Here is an 11,743-nt window from a genome sequence, read left to right as displayed (position 1 = left end):
CCTCGGAATATCGACACGTCGCAGCCCCACCTAAGAATAATCAGAGAGGCCAGCCCATCGGTCTAACTCCTAAGCACAAAGGGTTCGTGGGCCCAGTTCCCCTTCGCGCTCCTGCACGTGCCGTGGGCGGCCGACGTCAGTCCTAGCATCCCTCAATCACAAGCGCGATGCATCTCGGGACCACTCGGGCGTGCGCCGCTACATTGCTGACATCTGAAAAGCTTCGGCTGATACCGCGATGCCGGGTACCCATAATTCTTCCCGCATAGCCGGTTAGTGCGAAAAGGTCTCCGACCAACCCAGATCAAAAACCCAAATCCATTAACATTTTAATTAGGCCATCAACATAGTCTCACGGGAATCCACCCGTCTTACAACTAATCACCAATGATCCCAGAACATGGTCGAGTAACTGTGTGGTTGTAACATCGGGGGGAATCCAAGGTATCACCCTCGTTGGATTCCGAACGATGTACCCGTCAAGGTGGGCTTAAAGGAATCACCCTCGGGGGTCCCACACTTGAGGGGTTGTACGACAGAGGCATCATCGGGAATGGTGAAAGAGGAATCACCCTCGATAACCACGACCAACTAGCTATACTATAGAGATATCATCAGGAGTACTTAGCGAGGTGTCACCCTTGGTACCCGATAGTATCTCTCTAGCTCGTACAACTAAGGGGGGTGTATGTGATGTGTCAGGTCTAGCTCGTCGATCAGGGATCGAGATTTGAAAACAAGCAGGGCAACTGAACTACGGGGTCAGAGGGGATGACTGCTCCACCTATACTAAGCAGATTTAAAGGTACAGGACTAAAAGTAGCAATAGGCTATGCATCAGATATAGGAGCTAACTACAACAGTAGAAAAATACTAATGCAAACAATAGGAAGAAAGACATAAGCGATATAGGAATGATCAAGGGGGGTTTGCTTGCCTTGCTGCTCTGCGGCAAAGGACTGATCGGCAGGGTCATAGATGTACCCGGCAGCAGCGTCAGTCTCGGGGTCTACCGGTATGAAGAGGGGGAAGAAAAAATAAATAATAACAACGGTGCAACACAATGCATGACACGGCAAGATGCAGGCTAGACATGAGGTAACGCAGCAACATCCGTCATAGACGGGTCAAAAAAATATCTGACGATATTTTCCGGGTCTGTGGCTACTACTGGACAGATGGAAAACGATGGAAATGTTCTATGTTTGCTATGCTACACTAGTGGAAAACGGGACTTTGGCCTGGACCTTTAGTCCTGGCATGCCTCTGGGCCGGGACTAAAGGCCCGGCCACGTCGCCCCAAATCGCATTGCCTCCCACGAGGCTTTGGTCCCGACCCGTAAGGAGCCTTTAGTCCCGGTTTGTGTCACAAACCGGGACTAAAGGGCTACGCGGTGTGCAGCCCGCATGTGCGCCACCTTTAGTCCCGGTTTGTGTCTCAAACCGGGACTAAAGTCCTCTGCCTATATATAGCACAACCCCCCTCTCCCCTCTTCCTTGCATTTTTCTTGGATGGAAGAGTGTGGGTGTGTGCTAGCTCTCCATTTTTTTTCATGCACTAGAGGTGTTTGTTGAAATGTGTGTTAGAGCGATGCCGCTTCAGTTCACCGAACACAACTACGATATGAGATGCCCGAGCCACGCTTAAACCTCTTCCTCTTTATTTCTACTTATTCTAAAAGGTTAGCAACTATATTTCCTCGTTTAGACCGTGCGGTACTAATTTTTAGGATCATGATTGTATTTGATATACTGTCGTATAACGCAGATGAGCCATCCATGGATGTACGGTGATCGACGCACAGCCGCTTACAGAGAAGGCGTGCATTCTTTTCGAGATGCAGCCGATGCGAACAAGCATGGTGGTGGCTTTATGTTTTGTCCATGTGTTGAATGTCGGAATGAGAAGGATTACACTTCCTCAAGAGTCATTCAGAGCCACCTGCTTCGGTCCGGTTTTATGTCGGGCTATAATGTTTGGACCAAGCACGGAGAAAGAGGGGTTATGATGGAAGACGACGATGAAGAAGAAGAGACCGATGATGACAACTACCGATCTATGTTCCCTGAGTATGCTGATACCGCAATGGAAGACAATGAAGAAGAAGATCAGGATGAAGAACGGGAACCAGATGAGCCCGCTGATGATCTTGGCCGGGTCATTTCTGATGCACGGCGAGGTTGCGACACAGAAAAGGAGAGGTTGCAGTTCGAGCAGATGTTACAGGACCACAACAAATTGTTGTACCCAACTTGTGAAGATGGCCAGAAGAAGCTGGGTAGCACACTGGAATTGCTGAAGTGGAAGGCAGAGACCGGTGTGACTGACTCGTCATTCGAAAAGTTGCTGGTACTGATGAAGAAGATGCTTCCAAGAAAGAACGAATTGCCCGGCAGCACGTACGAAGCAAAGAAGCTTGTCTGCCCTCTAGGATTAGACGTGCAAAAGATACATGCATGCCCTAATGACTGCATCCTCTACCGCGGTGAGAAGTAAATGATTATGGATAAATGCCCGGTATGCACTGCATTGCGGTATAAGATCAGAAAAGATGACCCTGGTGATATTGAGGGCGAGCCACCCAGGAAGAGGGTTCCTGCCAAGGTGATGTGGTATGCTCCTATAATACCACGGTTGAAAAGTCTGTTCAGAAATAAAGATCATGCGAAGTTGTTGCGATGGCACATGGAAGATCTTATGAAAGACGATAAGTTGAGGCACACCGCTGATGGTCGACAGTGGAGAAAAATCGAGAGAGAGTTCCCGAGATTTGCAGCTGACGCAAGGAACTTATGGTTAGGTCTGAGTACAGATGGCATGAATCCTTTTGGGGAGCAGAGTTGCAGTCACGGCACCTGGCCCGTTACTCTATGTATCTACAACCTTGCTCCTTGGTTGTGCATGAAGCGGAAGTTCATTATGATGCCAGTGCTTATCCAAGGTCCAAAGTGTTGGAATTATGCCCTAGAGGCAATAATAAATATAGTTATTATTATAATTCCTGTATCAAGATAATAGTTTATTATCCATGCTATAATTGTATTGAATGAAGACTCATTTACATGTGTGGATACATAGACAAAACACCGTCCCTAGCATGCCTCTAGTTGGCTAGCCAGTTGATCGATGATAGTCAGTGTCTTCTGATTATGAACAAGGTGTTGTTGCTTGATAAACTGGATCACGTCATTAGGAGAATCACGTGATGGACTAGACCCAAACTAATAGACGTAGCATGTTGATCGTGTCATTTTGTTGCTACTGTTTTCTGCGTGTCAAGTATTTATTCCTATGACCATGAGATCATATAACTCACTGACACCGGAGGAATGCTTTGTGTGTATCAAACGTCGCAACGTAACTGGGTGACTATAAATATGCTCTACAGGTATCTCCGAAGGTGTTAGTTGAGCTAGTATGGATCAAGACTGGGATTTGTCACTCCGTGTGACGGAGAGGTATCTCGGGGCCCACTCGGTAATACAACATCACACACAAGCCTTGCAAGCAATGTAACTTAGTGTAAGTTGCGGGATCTTGTATTACGGAACGAGTAAAGAGACTTGCCGGTAAACGAGATTGAAATAGGTATGCGGATACTGACGATCAAATCTCGGGCAAGTAACATACCGAAGGACAAAGGGAATGACATACGGGATTATACGAATCCTTGGCACTGAGGTTCAAACGATAAGATCTTCGTAGAATATGTAGGATCCAATATGGGCATCCAGGTCCCGCTATTGGATATTGACCGAGGAGTCTCTCGGGTCATGTCTACATAGTTCTCGAACCCGCAGGGTCTGCACACTTAAGGTTCGACGTTGTTTTATGCGTATTTGAGTTATATGGTTGGTTACCGAATGTTGTTCGGAGTCCCGGATGAGATCACAGACGTCACGAGGGTTTCCGGAATGGTCCGGAAACGAATATTGATATATAGGATGACCTCATTTGATTACCGGAAGGTTTTCGGAGTTACCGGGAATGTACCGGGAATGACGAATGGGTTCCGGGAGTTCACCGGGGGGGGCAACCCACCCCGGGGAAGCCCATAGGCCATAAGGGTGGTGCACCAGCCCTTAGTGGGCTGGTGGGACAGCCCAAAAGGGGCCTATGCGCCAAGGATAAGAAATCAAAGGAAAAGAAAAAAAAAGGAGGAGGTGGGAAGGGAGGGGGACTCCCTCCCACCAAACCTAGTCCAACTCGGTTTGGGGGGGGAGAGTCCTCCCCCTTGGCTCGGCCGACTCCTTGAGGGTCCTTGGACCCCAAGGCAAGGCCCCCCTCCCTTCCACCTATATATACGGAGGTTTTAGGGCTGATTTGAGACGACTTTTCCACGTCAGCCCGACCACATACCTCCACGGTTTTTCCTCTAGATCGCGTTTCTACGGAGCTCGGGCGAAGCCCTGCTGAGACAAGGTCATCACCAACCTCCGGAGCACCGTCACGCTGCCGGAGAACTCTTCTACCTCTCCGTCTCTCTTGCTGGATCAAGAAGGCCGAGATCATCGTCGAGTTGTACGTGTGCTGAACGCGGAGGTGCCGTCCGTTCGGTACTAGATCGTGGGACTGATCGCGGGATTGTTCGCGGGGCGGATCGAGGGACGTGAGGACGTTCCACTACATCAACCGCGTTCTCTAACGCTTCTGCTGTACGATCTACAAGGGTACGTAGATCACTCATCCCCTCTCGTAGATGGACATCACCATGATAGGTCTTCGTGCGCGTAGGAAATTTTTTGTTTCCCATGCGATGTTCCCCAACACAAAGCAACCCGGCAACGATATTGATGTGTACCTAAGGCCATTAGTTGATGAACTTTTACAGCTCTGGGCCGAACCAGGTGTACGTGTGTGGGACGAGCACAAACAAGAGGAATTTGACCTTCGAGCGTTGCTTTTCGTAACCATCAATGATTGGCCTGCTCTTAGTAACATTTCAGGACAGTCAAACAAGGGATACAATGCATGCACGCACTATTTGGATCATACAGAAACTATATATCTGGACAAATGTAGGAAGAATGTGTACTCGTACAATCGTCGTTTTCTTCCGCCAAAGCATCCGTTAAAGAAAAAAGGCAAGCATTTCAATGGCAAGGCAGAACCCCAGGGGAAGCCTGTCATCCGTACTGGTGCTGAAGTATTTGATATGGTCAAAGATTTAAAAGTAATCTTTGGAAAGGGTCCTGGCAGCCAACCTGTTCCTAACGGCCCTGATAAGCGCGTACCCATGTGGAAGAAGAAATCTATATTTTGGGAGCTACCCTACTGAGAAGTCCATGAGGTCCGCTCGGCAATCGACGTGATGCACCTGACGAAGAATCTCTGCGTGAATATTCTAGGCTTCCTGGGCTTGTATGGGAAGTCAAAAGATACACCGGAAGCACGGGAGGACCAGGAACGTCATAAAGGAAGAGATGGCATGCATCAAGGGCAGTTTCAAGGGCATGCCAGCTACGCTCTTACTAAGGAAGAGAAGGAAATCTTCCTTGAAGTCCTTTTCAGTATCAAGGTCCCGACTGGCTTCTCGTCGAATATAAAGGGAATCGTAAATATGAAAGACAAAAAATTCCAAAACCTAAAGTCTCATGACTGCCACGTGCTTATGACGCAATTGCTTCCGGTTGCATTGAGGGGAATTCTACCGGAAAATGTTCGCTTGGCAATTGTGAAGGTATGTGCATTCCTCAATGCAATTTCTCAGAAGGTAATCGATCGAGAAAGTCTATCAGGGTTACAGATTGATGTGGTCCAATGTCTGGTCAGCTTTGAGTTGTTGTTCCCGCCATCCTTCTTCAATATAATGACACACCTCCTAGTTCACCTAGTCGAAGAGATTAGAATTATCGGTCCTGTGTTTCTACACAATATGTTCCCCTTCGAGAGGTTCATGGGAGTCTTAAAGAAATATGTTCGTAACCGTGCTAGGCCAGAAGGAAGCATCTCCAAGGGCTATGGAACAGAGGAGGTCATTGAGTTTTGTGTGGACTTTCTTCCTGACCTTAAGCGGATTGGTGTTCCTGAATCTCGGTATGAGGGTAGGCTGACAGGAAAAGGCACACTATGAAGGAAAGCAAAAGTATGTATGGACGGGCATTCTTTCTCTCAAGCACACTACACAGTTCTACACAATTCCACCGTGGTGGCTCCGTATATCGTGAGACACAAGAATATTCTACGCTCCGAAAACCCGGGGAAGGCTGACTCTTGGATTAAAGGGGAACATGAGAAGACTTTCGGCAGTTGGTTGCAGACACATCTCATGAATGACGACACCGTTGGAGATCAGCTGTACTGTTTGGCCAGGCCACCATCTTCGACTATATATACTTTCCAAGGGTATGAGATAAATGGGAATACATTTTACACGGTTGCCCAAGATAAAAAGAGCACCAACCAAAATAGTGGTGTCCGCTTTGATGCAACAGACGAGAATGGGCACTGTTTGGAAACATATTACGGGTACATAGAGGAGATATGGGAACTTGACTATGGACCTACTTTTAAGATCCCTTTGTTTCGGTGCAAATGGGTGAAGCTGACAGGAGGCGGGGTAGTTGTAGACCAAAAGTACGGCATGACAACAGTGGATCTCAACAATCTTGCGTACATGGACGAACCATTTGTCCTAGCCAATGATGTCGCTCAGGTTTTCTATGTGAAGGACATGTCTACAAAAATGAGAAAAATAAATCAGCAAAAGAAGATATCGTCTGATGAGCCAAAACGCCACATAGTTCTTTGAGGGAAAAGAAACATCGTGGGAGTAGATGACAAGACAGACATGTCAGAAGATTATAATAAGTTTCATGAAATTCCGCCCTTCAAAGTGAAAACTGACCCAAGCATCCTACTGAATGATGAAGATTCTCCATGGCTACGACCCAGAAGAAAACAGAAATAATAGATAGGAATATTGGTGCAATAATGTAATAATGTATTAAACCTTTTATGTAATGCATGTATGGAATGTACTAAATTTCAAACACTTCTCATTTTCATAGTTTTGTCAAATTCTCAAATATGCAAAAAGAATTTTAATAAACCTTTGTAAGAGATGAGTTCTCGTTCAAAACGCTGATACTTCGAGAGAGATTGTCCGTTTTGTACACGAAGTGCATCCTATTTTTGTCGTAGCCCTCTCAACTTTTTAACACATGCTATGTGGGTGAAATGATGATAGCATGCCAACTTTCAACATTTTCAGAGTTCATTTGTAGTGCTTTTCAATTTCAGGGTCAACTAGCTCAAAACAAATAAGTAAATGCACGAAGAATACCAAATGAAGTCAGAAATTGTTGAAATTTTGTGATGTGCCTTTGAATGGTGCATTTTGAACACACAAAAAGTATGGAGTTCAAATAAGTTCAAAAAACTGAAATCCCTTGGTAAGAGATGAGTTCTCGTTCGAAACGCTAATACTTCGAGCGAGATTGTCCGTTTTGTACACGAAGTGCATCCAGTTTTTATTGTAGCCTTGTCAACTTTTTAACACATGCTATGTGGGTGAAATGATGATAGCATGCCAAGTTTCAACATTTTCAGAGTTCATTTGTAGTGCTTTTCAATTTCAGGGTCAACTAGCTCAAAAAAAAAGTAAATGCACGAAATATACCAAATTAAGTCCGAAATTGTTGAAATTTTGTGATGTGCCTTTGAATGGTGCATTTTGAACACACAAAAAGTATGGAGTTCAAATAAGTTCAAAAAAATGAAATCCCTTTGTAAGAGATGAGTTCTTGTTCGAAACGTTGATACTTCGAGAGAGATTGTCCGTTTTGTACACGAAGTGCATCCAGTTTTTGTCGTAGCCCTCTCAACTTTTTAACACATGCTATGTGGGTGAAATGATGATAGCATGCCAACTTTCAACATTTTCAGAGTTCATTTGTAGTGCTTTTCAATTTCAGGGTCAACTAGCTCAAAAAAATAAGTAAATGCACGAAATATACCAAATTAAGTCAGAAACTGTTGAAATTTTGTGATGTGCCTTTGAATGGTGCATTTTGAACACACAAAAAGTATGGAGTTCAAATAAGTAAAAAAATGAAATCCCTTTGTAAGAGATGAGTTCTCGTTCGAAACGCTAATACTTCGAGAGAGATTGTCCGTTTTGTACACGAAGTGCATCCAGTTTTTGTCGTAGCCCTCTCAACTTTTTAACACATTCTATGTCGGTGAAATGATGATAGCATGCCAACTTTCAACATTTTCAGAGTTCATTTGTAGTGCTTTTCAATTTCAGGGTCAACTAGCTTAAAAAAAATAAGTAAATGCACGAAATATTCCAAATTAAATCAGAAATTATTGAAATTTTGTGATGTTCCTTTGAATGGTGCATTTTGAACACACAAAAATTATGGAGTTCAAATAAGTTCAAAAAAATGAAATCCCTTTGTAAGAGATGAGTTCTCGTTCGAAACGCTGATACTTCGAAAGAGATTGTCCGTTTTGTACACGAAGTGCTTCCTGTTTTTGTCGTACCCCTCTCAACTTTTTAACACATGCTATGTGGGTGAAATGATGATAGCATGCCAACTTTCAACATTTTCAGAGTTCATTTGTAGTGCTTTCCAATTTCAGGGTCAACTAGCTCAAAAAAAAAAGCAAATGCACGAAATATACCAAATTAAGTCAGAAATTGTTGAAATTTTGTGATGTGCCTTTGAATGGTGCATTTTGAACACACAGAAAGTATGGAGTTCAAATAAGTTCAAAAAAATGAAATCCCTTTGTAAGAGATGAGTTCTCGTTCGAAACGCTCATACTTCGAGAGAGATTGTCCGTTTTGTACACGAAGTGCATCCAGTTTTTGTCGTAGCCCTCTCAACTTTTTAACACATGCTATGTGGGTGAAATGATGATAGCATGCCAACTTTCAACATTTTCAGAGTTCATTTGTAGTGCATTTCAATTTCAGGGTCAACTAGCTCAAAAAAATAAGTAAATGCACGAAGAGTACCAAATGAAGTTAGAAATTGTTGAAATTTTGTGATGCGCCTTTGAATGGTGCATTTTGAACTCACAAAAAGTATGGAGTTCAAATAAGTTCAAAAAAATGAAATCCCTTTGTAAGAGATGAGTTCTCGTTCAAAATCCCTTATTTATTCAATTTCAAACACTTTTCATTATCATAGTTTTGTCAAATTCTCAAATATGCAAAATGAATTTTAATAAACATAGTTTTTAATTGAAAATAACAAAATAGTTAACAGTTTGAATGGTCAAAATAATTACTTTTGAAAATAGAAAATAGTTTTGAATTATTTATTCAATTTCAAACACTTTTCATTATCATGGTTTTGTCAAATTCTCAAATATGCAAAAAGAATTTTAATAAACATAGTTTTTAATTGAAAATAACAAAATAGTTAATAGTTTGGATAGTCAAAATAACTACTTGTGAAAATAGAAAATAGTTTTGAATTATTTATTCAATTTCAAACACTTTTCATTATCATAGTTTTGTCAAATTCTCAAATATGCAAAAAGAATTTTAATAAACATAGTTTTTAATTGAAAATAAGAAAATAGTTAATAGTTTGGATAGTCAAAATAATTACTTTTGAAAATAGAAAATAGTTTTGAATTATTTATTCAATTTCAAACACTTTCCATTATCATAGTTTTGTCAAATTCTCAAATATGCAAAAAGAATTTTAATAAACATAGTTTTTAATTGAAAATAACAAAATAGTTAACAGTTTGAATAGTCAAAATAATTACTTTTGAAAATAGAAAATAGTTTTGAATTATTTATTCAATTTCAAACACTTTTCATTATCATAGTTTTGTCAAATTCTCAAATATGCAAAAAGAATTTTAATAAACATAGTTTTTAATTGAAAATAACAAAATAGTTAATAGTTTGGATAGTCAAAATAATTACTTGTGAAAATAGAAAATAGTTTTGAATTATTTATTCAATTTCAAACACTTTTCATTATCATAGTTTTGTCAAATTCTCAAATATGCAAAAAGAATTTTAATAAACATAGTTTTTAATTGAAAATAAAAAAATAGTTAATAGTTTGAATAGTCAAAATAATTACTTTTGAAAATAGAAAATAGTTTTGAATTATTTATTCAATTTCAAAAACTTTTCATTATCATAGTTTTGTCAAATTCTCAAATATGCAAAAAGAATTTTAATAAACAAAGTTTTTAATTGAAAATAACAAAATAGTTAACAGTTTGGATAGTCAAAATAATTACTTTTGAAAATAGAAAATAGTTTTGAATTATTTATTCAATTTCAAACACTTTCCATTATCATAGTTTTGTCAAATTCTCAAATATGCAAAAAGAATTTTAATAAGCATAGTTTTTAATTGAAAATAACAAAATAGTTAATAGTTTGGATAGTCAAAATAATTACTTGTGAAAATAGAAAATAGTTTTGAATTATTTATTCAATTTCAAACACTTTTCATTATCATAGTTTTGTCAAATTATCAAATATGCAAAAAGAATTTTAATAAACGTAGTTTTTAATTGAAAATAACAAAATAGTTAATAGTTTGGATAGTCAAAATAATTACTTTTGAAAATAGAAAATAGTTTTGAATTATTTATTCAATTTCAAAAACTTTTCATTATCATAGTTTTGTCAAATTCTCAAATATGCAAAAAGAATTTTAATAAACATAGTTTTTAATTGAAAATAACAAAATAGTTAATAGTTTGGATAGTCAAAATAATTACTTTTGAAAATAGAAAATAGTTTTGAATTATTTATTCAATTTCAAACACTTTCCATTATCATAGTTTTGTCAAATTCTCAAATATGCAAAAAGAATTTTAATAAGCATAGTTTTTAATTGAAAATAACAAAATAGTTAATTTTGAAAATAGAAAAAAATTGAAACTATATGAGAATTTGTAAAGAAACTTAAACCTAAATTCAAAGTGAGGTCACTTTGAATTTAGGTTTAATTTTCTCCATAATTTCAAATATAGTTTCGATTTTTAAATTTACAGTCAGTTTAGGCCCGTAAGCCTGCTTTAGAGAGGAGCTCGATGGAGATGCTGTGACGGGGCTTATAAACAAGTGTTAGTCCCCCTCGCTGGGCGAGGTGGGACTAAACTTATCGTGCAGCCGAGGAGGGGCTTTAGTCCCGGGTGGCGCCACGACCTGGGACTAAAGCCCCTCGCCTGCCGCCTGCCGAACACGGGCCTTTAGTCCCGGTGCGTGGCTCCAACCAGGACTAAAGACCCCCTTTAGTCCCGGTTGGAGCTCCGCACCGGGACTAAAGGCCCCTGCTTCCCGCCTTCTGGTCTGCCGAAAAAGGGCCTTTAGTCCCGGGTCGTGGCTCCACCCGGGACTAAAGGGGGTCTTTAGTCCCGGTTCGAGCCCCGAACCGGGACTAAAGATCCACCTATATAAGCGGGAGTTAGAAAAATTCCAACCCAAATCGCATTTCGTTTCTCTTCTTCTTCCTCTCGTTCTCCTGCCCCGCGCGGCACACCGACGACCTCGACGACGCCGTGAGGCTGCCCGCCGTCCTCCTCGCCGCCGCCTGCTGTCCTCCTCGCCGTCGTCGTCGTCCTCCTCGCCGCCGTCGTCCTCCTCGCCGCGCGCCGCCGTCCTCCTCGCCGCCGTCGACGCCTCCGGCCGGTAAGCCCCCCGCCCCCTCCTCCCCAACACTCTGGTCGGTAGAAGAAAAGAAGAAAAAGGAGAAGAAAAGAAGAAAAAGGAGAAGAAAAGAATAAAAAGGAGAAGAAAAGAAGAAAAAG

This window comes from Hordeum vulgare, chromosome 4H, assembly GCF_904849725.1.
Source record: "Hordeum vulgare subsp. vulgare chromosome 4H, MorexV3_pseudomolecules_assembly, whole genome shotgun sequence".
Lineage (NCBI taxonomy): Eukaryota > Viridiplantae > Streptophyta > Magnoliopsida > Poales > Poaceae > Hordeum > Hordeum vulgare.
Note: the sequence above shows the minus strand (reverse complement) of the source record.